Source organism: Grammomys surdaster, unplaced genomic scaffold (assembly GCF_004785775.1).
Source record: "Grammomys surdaster isolate TR1022 unplaced genomic scaffold, NIH_TR_1.0 64, whole genome shotgun sequence".
NCBI classification, from domain to species: Eukaryota; Metazoa; Chordata; class Mammalia; order Rodentia; family Muridae; genus Grammomys; species Grammomys surdaster.
This window is the reverse complement of record NW_021604566.1, coordinates 8,536,895-8,545,480: the sequence shown is the minus strand read 5'-3', so window position 1 is coordinate 8,545,480 and position 8,586 is coordinate 8,536,895. Positions and strand designations below refer to the sequence as shown.

The 8,586-nt window shown below is 42.3% G+C and overlaps 2 pseudogenes; one reads left to right on the top strand and one right to left on the bottom strand.

The window, feature by feature from the left end:
• The first annotated feature begins 2,832 nt into the window (after positions 1-2,832).
• On the top strand, positions 2,833-3,267 carry LOC114623846 (annotated as a pseudogene).
• A 3,653-nt stretch (positions 3,268-6,920) lies between these two features.
• LOC114623681 lies at positions 6,921-7,449 on the bottom strand (annotated as a pseudogene).
• Between the last annotated feature and the right edge of the window lie 1,137 nt (positions 7,450-8,586).

Here is an 8,586-nt window from a genome sequence, read left to right as displayed (position 1 = left end):
TACAGGGCACTCCTCTCAGGCTGGAACGTCGGGCAGACGTTGACACTGTATTAGTGAGGCATGTCTTCATTTTGAAGCTTCATTTTTCTTCAATGAGCATCTCCTTTACTTAAAATCAATTGATTATAAGTGTCAGCCACATCTCTAACATTCTCGTACAACAGCATTTAGAGTGCTGTTTGTTATAGACAGAATGACACATGAAGGTATTGAATGATCTGAATGATGCCCTTAGGAGAAGAGGTGGAGGGGATGATCACTCTCTCATGCACACAGATGGAGAAGAGTCTGTGTGAGCACACAATGAGAAGGTGACTGTCTACAGGCTGGAAAAGAGACCTGGCCAGAATCCACATTTCTACTCTTATCTCTGACACCCAGCCTCCACAACTATGAAAATACTATTGCGTTTTCTGAGCCATCTGAACTGTATTTTGCTACAGGAGTCAGAGAAGGCTAAGACACATGCTTTAGTCATTCCTGAGTTTTATTTTACTTGTGCTCCTAAAGAGTCGAATAGACCACAACAAGGCTGTAATTAGTAAGTTCTGTTGAGTCAGGGAAATAAATTTTTCTCTTGATTCTGAAGAAAATTTAGTATTTATAGTAGGTGAGCCTACACCTTACCAAGACTGAATAATAAAGATACAGCACATCTGAACAAACCAGTAACAAATAATGAGGTTGAATCAGTCATGAAAAATCTCCAAAGAATAACCCAGGAGCAGATGGCTTCATGCTGAATTTTAACGAACATTTAAAACACAGATACCAATTGTCCTCATGTTATTAAAAGAAAAAAACAGAATAGGAAGAAATTCTTCCAAATACTTTCTGTGAAACCAGCACTATCCCAGTAATAAAACCAGATAGAGACATAGCAAAAAAGAAAACTAAAAGCTGACCACAGGCCGCCGCGCCTGGGATCCTCTATAATTTTAGACCGAAAACACTAAATGAATGCAACAGTACCTTTCAAATATTATTCTTTATAATCATTGTAATTCCAGGGTTGAGAGCATATTTCATAAGATGTAAATCCATGAATATTGTGAAGGACTGGGGTTGGCACCATTGAGGAGCCGAGGAAAGGCAGAGGAAGCTACGAAGTTCTCTGTGGCTGGGATCCCCACACAGCAGCATCCCCATGAGAGCCTGCGAGCGCCGGCCCCTCCGAGGTGCCCCGCAGCTGGCTGCCCTAGTGTTGTGGAGGGCTCGGCCGGCGGGCAGCGGGGGGGGGGGGGCTCCCCTTGGCTGCTGCTGGACAGGAACAGCTGGCTACTGTTTGGTCTCCTCTATCTGGAGCTCTATGCTCAGGTGTCCTAGTCCAAGTCCTGGAGAGGACTGGCTCCTGCTTCTCTGGTCGCTGTGTCAACTCCACCTGCCTGTGCGACCCAGGCTGGGTGGGGAACCAGCGCCAGCACTGCCAGGGCAGATTCAAGAAGGTGCCACTGCTGGACCCCAAGCCTCAGCCCTGTCCCACCAGCTTCGCTACCTGCCCCGCTCTAGCCTCAGGGTCCTCTGGTCCAGTGCTCAGAGCGCCCAGGAGCCCTCCCCCCACCACCCGCCCTCTCGGGCTGTTCCTCTCCAGCCTTGGGCTGTCCAGGGGAGCTCCAACCTGCGTCCAGCCCGGGCTGACTCTGTGCTTTCTGTATATCCTCTGCAGCTTGTCATCCTCTGTGCAGAAAGAATGTTCTCACTCCAATTGGTGCCAAACTCCACCAATTAGGACAGTATCTGTTTCTGTCAGAAACGGTGGAAATAACTCATGAAAAAATCCATGAATGTTGTGAGAAGTCAGAAGGCAATCTGGGATACATGGAACCCTGTATAATAACTAATAAATAAAATATAAATTAATAAATAAAATAAAAATAAATCTTTTGGCTAAAAAGATGGCTCAGAGTGTAAGAATATTTTCTGCTCTTGCAGAAGACCAGAGTTTGATTCCCAACAACCTTGTTGGATGTCTCACAACCAGAAGGAGATCCAAAATCCTTTTCTAGCCTCCTTAGGCACTAGCAGACAAGTGTCTTACACACACACACACCTTAAAAAATAAAAAGGGAGGAGAGGGGAGGAAAGATGAAATGACATACAGGAGGACAGCAGATTCTAGAGTAGAATGTCTTCAAATTTCCTCTTTGACATTCAAAATAGGACTTGTATTGTTATATTTTTATTTTGTGTGTGCATGCACCACAGTGCACATGTGGCCATCAGAGGACAACTTGGTGACATTGGTTCTTTCCCTCCATCATATGGGGCCTGGTGATCAACGTCAGATCATCAGACTTAGTGGCAAGCACCTTTACCCAGAGCCACCTCTCTAATTTGATAGCTTAAAAATGATTTTAACCTAGAATATAGATGAAGTAATATCCCAAGATCCTAGGATGTTAGTCATTCCACGTATTAGATTGAAGTTGAGCTGAGGTTCTCATATTGAGAGAGATGAATGGCTTACATATTAAGCTAGAGCTGTGTTCACAGTAGATCATGGAATTCTCCTGGCATTAGCTTTTAGAGTTACCAGCAGAGCCGTGGAAGTTGACTTCATTCTCATGCTGTAAATAATGAAACAGCATCAGGACATTCAGGTAACTAACCTGAGGTCACACAGTAAGCAAGATGCAAAGTAGTGATATGAACCTAGTTGGTTTTTTTTTTTTCCCAACATACTAGTCTGCCTCTCCGCAGGCATAATATAGTAATAAGTACCATGCCACATTATATATACATACATAATACAGTCCATACATGTTAAGTATTCAATTTAGTGGCTGCACAAAGAATGTATTAAAGAAAGTACTTTTTATTGGCCGGAGAGTTCAACCGCAAGCTTAAGAGATGCCACCGAAAGGGAAAAGTGGTTCTGGAAAAGGAGGGAAAGGAGGTGCAGCCTCTGGGAGTGACAGTGCTGATAAGAAGTCTCAGAGTCCTAAAGGTGGTGGCAGTGCAGTAAAGGTCAGACATATTCTATGTGAAAAACATGGGAAAATCATGGAAGCCATGGAAAAGTTAAAGTCTGGGATGAGATTCAGTGAAGTGGCCACACAATATAGTGAAGATAAAGCCAGACAAGGGGGTGACTTGGGTTGGATGACCAGAGGATCCATGGTGGGTCCATTTCAAGAAGCAGCATTTGCCTTGCCTGTCAGTGGGATGGATAAGCCTGTGTTTACAGACCCACCAGTTAAGACAAAATTTGGATATCATATTATTATGGTTGAAGGGAGAAAATAAAATCATATGAAAGACTGAAAAAAAAAAGTACTTTTAGTCCCTAGGAACCTTAATCAGATTAGTTCACCTACCCAAATTTTATAAATAAAAGACACATACAGAGTTGGAAACGTTCAGAATCTTAACTTTTCTATTTTTCATAAGCAGAAATGAAAAATCTTTTTGTTTGTCATCCTTCTGATAGTCAAAAGGAAGTCAAGACAAAATAACCAGTTTTAAAAATGTTTCTGTTCTTCTCTTAGTTGAAGGGAGGATGGAAAATATAGGTACAGACAGAGAGAATGCTTCACCTAGCTGGTCTGTCAGCCAATCCCATTGTCTACAGAAAGTACATCAGAGATAGATCAGGGGTTGTGGAATCATCCCTTCTGCAATAGATGGTGGTCATCTCCAATGGATTCCTGTCTCTTCACTGTTAACTTACTGGAAAGAAAATTTAGGGATCAGAGACTACAGTTCTTCAAGTCAATGTAGATTGCATCAAAAGACACAAGAGAAATCCTTCCCATTGGTCAGACTGCTGCTGGCAATTCAGAAATTAGCTCATTGGCAGGTCTCCCATCTGTGGTCCTATTGCTTTAAAGGGCAACTCTATTTTTGTTGTTTCTAATTTCTGTGGACAATTGAGTAAGTATGAAAGCAAGCTTTAGGCAAGCCTCCAGTTGTACTTAAGGCTGGGATTAGCTTGGCCAGAAAAGTGGGAATTTGTTAAAGATCTTAGAGGCAGGGGAGAACATTATCCTTATCAAATTTAATTATACAAATATAATAATTTGCTGACCTTTCATGGTATTACCCCCAGGGACTGTTGGGTGGGAAACCTCTTTCTTTCTTTCTTCCTTCCTTCCTTCCTTCCTTCCTTCCTTCCTTCCTTCCTTCCTTCCTTCCTTTCTTCCTTTCTTTCTTCCTTTCTTCCTTCCTTCCTTCCTTCCTTCCTTCCTTCCTTTCTCTCTCTCTCTCTCTCTCTCTCTCTCTTTAGGGGAATATAAATAGTTCCCTTCAGATGAGCAGTAAATCAGTCATAATTTTTAGTCTTTCATCCAAGGTACTGTTTCTATAAATAAGCCACAGATTTGCCCCTGATTTCATTCGCAATTTCCCAATTAGATGACTATTGCCATGCAAACTGCTGAGACATAACAGATGGAAGCTGCCTTCAGAAGAGGCCAAGGGAAACTCAGAGGCTGATAAAGGATGGCATTGCTCTCCTAACTTCTGGATGGACACTTATTTCATAATTCTTATCATGGTCCCTGTTTCCTTTAGTTCTCTGGTCAGAGACCAATGTGAAAGTGTCTTATGGATATCAGCGTTCATCAGCCGCTAATAGCTCTGTTCCAATGTCTGGTCATGGACACTAGTTGGGCCATCTACAAAGGTGACAGCTCTATATTGGGTAATACATTGTGTGCCAAGTTCACTGTTCTACAGGCCTCTCCTGTTTGTGATCGCTTTCTGTGTGGAATTAAAAATACCACAGGAATCAACAGATTCTCCCTGTAGTGGTTTGAATAGGTTTGGCCCCCAAAGACTCATTTGTTTGAATGCTTGGCCCATGAGGAGTGGCACTATTAGGAGGTGTGGCCTTGTTGGAGTAAGTGTGGCTTTATTGGAGTAAGGAAGTCACTGTGAGGGAGGGCTTTGAGGTCTCCCAGTGCTTGTTTCACTCAGAGTGGAACAGCCCCCTTTTGCTACCTGCATATCAAGATGTAGAACTCTCAGCTCCTTCTCCAGCACCATGTCTGCCTGGATGCTGCCATGCTTCCTGCCATGACGATAATGGACTGAACCTCAGAAACTATAAGCCAGCCCAAATTAAATGTTGTCCTTTATAAGAGTTGCCTTGGTCATGATGTCTCTTCTCAGCAACGATGTCCTAACTAAGACATTTCCCATCCTCCTTCACTCACAGAGAGGATACATGAGCATGAGATATATAGAGATCTTTAAGTAGCTTAGGCTGTATAATCTTCAGTTTTCCCATGTTTAGTGTCTTCTGTGGAAGAGCAAAAATCCCATTTACTTTTAAATTTCTTAATCTAAAAATATGTTTTAATGGTTTTACATAAATGTGGACATAATGCTGGTTGTCATGGGTTGTTGGCATAATAGGATCTAGGAGATTAGCCTCTGGGCATGCCTATCAGCACTCACCTGGATTAGGTTCATTGAGGACAGTAAACCTACCTTAATTTTGAGCAGCACCATTCCATGGGATGGCATCCTGGAGTAAATGAAAAAGAGGCACGCTGAGCACTAGTGTTCATTCATTTGTGCTTCTGGCCTGGGACTCCAATGAGAGCAGCTCCTTCAAGCTCCGAGTCCTGTACCTTCCACGCCATGCTGGGCAGTTGTACCCTCAAATTATGAATAAGAAAATGAACCCTTCCTCCCTTGAACTATTTTTCTCAGGTATTTTGTCATGTCAAGGAAACAAGTATGTAATACAGCAGAATTCTATGATCATTGCTACAATTTGGCTTCGGAATTGAGTTGATCTAGTCCCAAACATTGTTGTGTCTATTTCCTGTCAGTCTCCATTTATACTACCCAGCAATCATTAATGTGCTTTTCCATTTTAGGGTTTTATTTTTGGTGTATAATGAGAATATGATATTTTAATGACTGAAATATACATTTCTATAAAATTATATATATTACATATTATATAATATACCCATATTATGTGTCTATAGTATATATCTATGTATCTATGATATACCTACATGATATATATTATATAAAAATTATATACAATTATATATAAGTGTGATATATATTATATATGATATATATGTATATTATATATGCATATATTACATATATATCACAACTTTTGCAGTACTAGTGAATAAGCCCAGGGCCTCACACAAGTGCTCATTCATTGAGCTGTACCCCTAGACCCAGAACAGTATTTTAGATGTTGCTATATACTGAAGCATCTATCAGTACTCCATTCCTTTCCCCTTTCTGTTATTGCACAGTAGTATTTGTGAGTAATTCCTTAGTTTCTCCTTCCTCCGTGCTTCAAGGTAGAAACATCCTTCTGTAAAACATGCCCTGGCTGCTGCTCACTTTGCCAGGTTAGCCTCACATAACCGTATCACACCCCTTTTTATCTTCTTTCAGATCTTTCCTGACAATGCTGCCTTTTCCTGGAATATTCATCCTTGCAGTAGGTACAAATGGATTTCTCCACCAGGCGTGTCCAACCATTTGACATTTCAGCCTATCATTGTGAATGACAAAGCTCATGTATAAGAATGGTACCACTGTGTTACACACACACACACACACCACCACCAACAACAACAACAACAGCAACAACAACAGCAACAACAAAACTCTTAAAATTTAAGTTTATGATTTTTTGTTGGACCACATTCATAGCTATTCTCAGGCTCATGCACCTGCTAGGCAATATTTAATCAACCTTTGGGTACCTTTTAAAAGGCACTTCCCCAGTAAGCATGCAGTACTGTGACAGAGTGCTTGATTTTCATGTACAAGGCACTGACATTGATTCCTGGCACCAAAAACAAACAAAATGTATTTCCCCCAGAAAAATCTCCTTGACCTTTAAGGATGCATCTGACTTTTAGCAGCAGCATCAGAGATCTTGTTGCATCTGGACAGAGTACATCATTTTATTCACTTGCTTTTTTTTTTTTTTCTGTAGTTGGAAAATAACTTTATTTGTTCTAGGGCATTGGCCAGAGTCCCCTTAGAACTTCTGAAACTGCTTCTTGGTGCCAGCAGCCTTGGTGACCTTGAGCACATTGAATCGTACAGTCTTGCTCAGGGGCCTGCACTCTCCAACGGTGACAATGTCGCCGATCTGTACATCCCTGAAGCAGGGGGACAGGTGCACAGACATGTTCTTGTGACGCTTCTCAAAGCGATTGTATTTTCGGATGTAATGGAGATAGTCCCGGCGGGGATGACAACGGTCCTCTGCATCTTCATCTTCGTCACGACACCAGACAGGATCCGACCTCGGATGGAGACATTGCCGGTGAAGGGGCATTTCTTGTCTATGTAGGTGTCCTCTATGGCCTCTTTGGGCGTCTTGAATCCTAGACCGATGTTTTTGTAGTACCGAGGGAGTTTTTCCTTGCCAGTTTCTCCCAGCAAAACACGCTTCTTGTTTTGAAAGATTGTAGGCTGCTTTTGGTAAGCACGCTCCGTCTGAATGTCCGCCATCTTCCCGGCAGCTTGAGAAAAGGAAGGCTAGGCCCACTCCCGGCTTCCTTCTATTCACTTGCTTTTTAACTGCCAGTCTGTCCTGTCCTTCTCTACCTCTACCACATCTCCTCAGAGTCCCAAGTTCCACAATTAAACCTTAGACTTCTAAGTGACACACTGTGCCTATTTTGCTTACCACTAGCCCAACCTAGACCCTGGAGCCACACAGTAGTAAATGGCACGCTGCCCACCTGCTCGACATCCCTGCCTTTGGCACTGCAGGTAACAAGGTTTTTCCACCCATGCTCAATTCTCTAAGTAGTGTGTTTATGTGTGTGCCAGGAGTGGGTGCAGAGGATCAATACCCTGTACATTATATGTCATTGAATTTCCTAACTGTGCCTGCCCATGAAGATGTATTGTTTCCAATTATTAGCATTAAGTTGTTGAAGGTCTGTGCAACCTGACAGTCAAAAGGTAGACACTATAAAGTGTCCATGAGCCCAGCTACCTCTTCTGAGGTGGAGAAAGTGTGGAATGCAGGGAATGTGACTCTGTGATGAGAATTCCAGTGCATTTCTCAGCTTTTCAAGTAGCTTCTGGGGAAGAACTGGGGGACCTTGTTCACTGAGGTGTTCACTAACACTTTCATGTGATGCCAATTCCAGCATGCTGAGCGGCACTTTGACTGGCTGCTTGACTCTGTTTTCACCACCTCTTTTGAAAATATGACATATGTCAGAAGGAGCCTTTGAGCAAGCTTTTACGGTTACACAAAGCTCTCTACCCATTGGCCGAATTGAGCAATACTTGATGGTGCTTGAGAACACTCCTTTTAATCTGCTGATAAACTTTTCTGGCCAGCTGGCAAGACCTAAGAAAATATCTCTGTCCGTTGGTCTATTTTCAATTAAAAAAAATAAAAAACAAAACCAAGCCCCCAAACATCAACAGTTAAAATTCTATCTCTCTGGACTTCTACATCTTTACTTTTGAGTGCTGGCAGGAGCTTCTTAAGAGGCAAATGGACTAAATGAACCAACGCCAATCACAAGCATTCAGCAAGCAGTTATTGAATGCATATGGTGTGTGTGGTCCTCTGTGCCTGGCCCATGGGGGATAGAGTTGAATAAACCATAGTTTCATCCCTCCAGG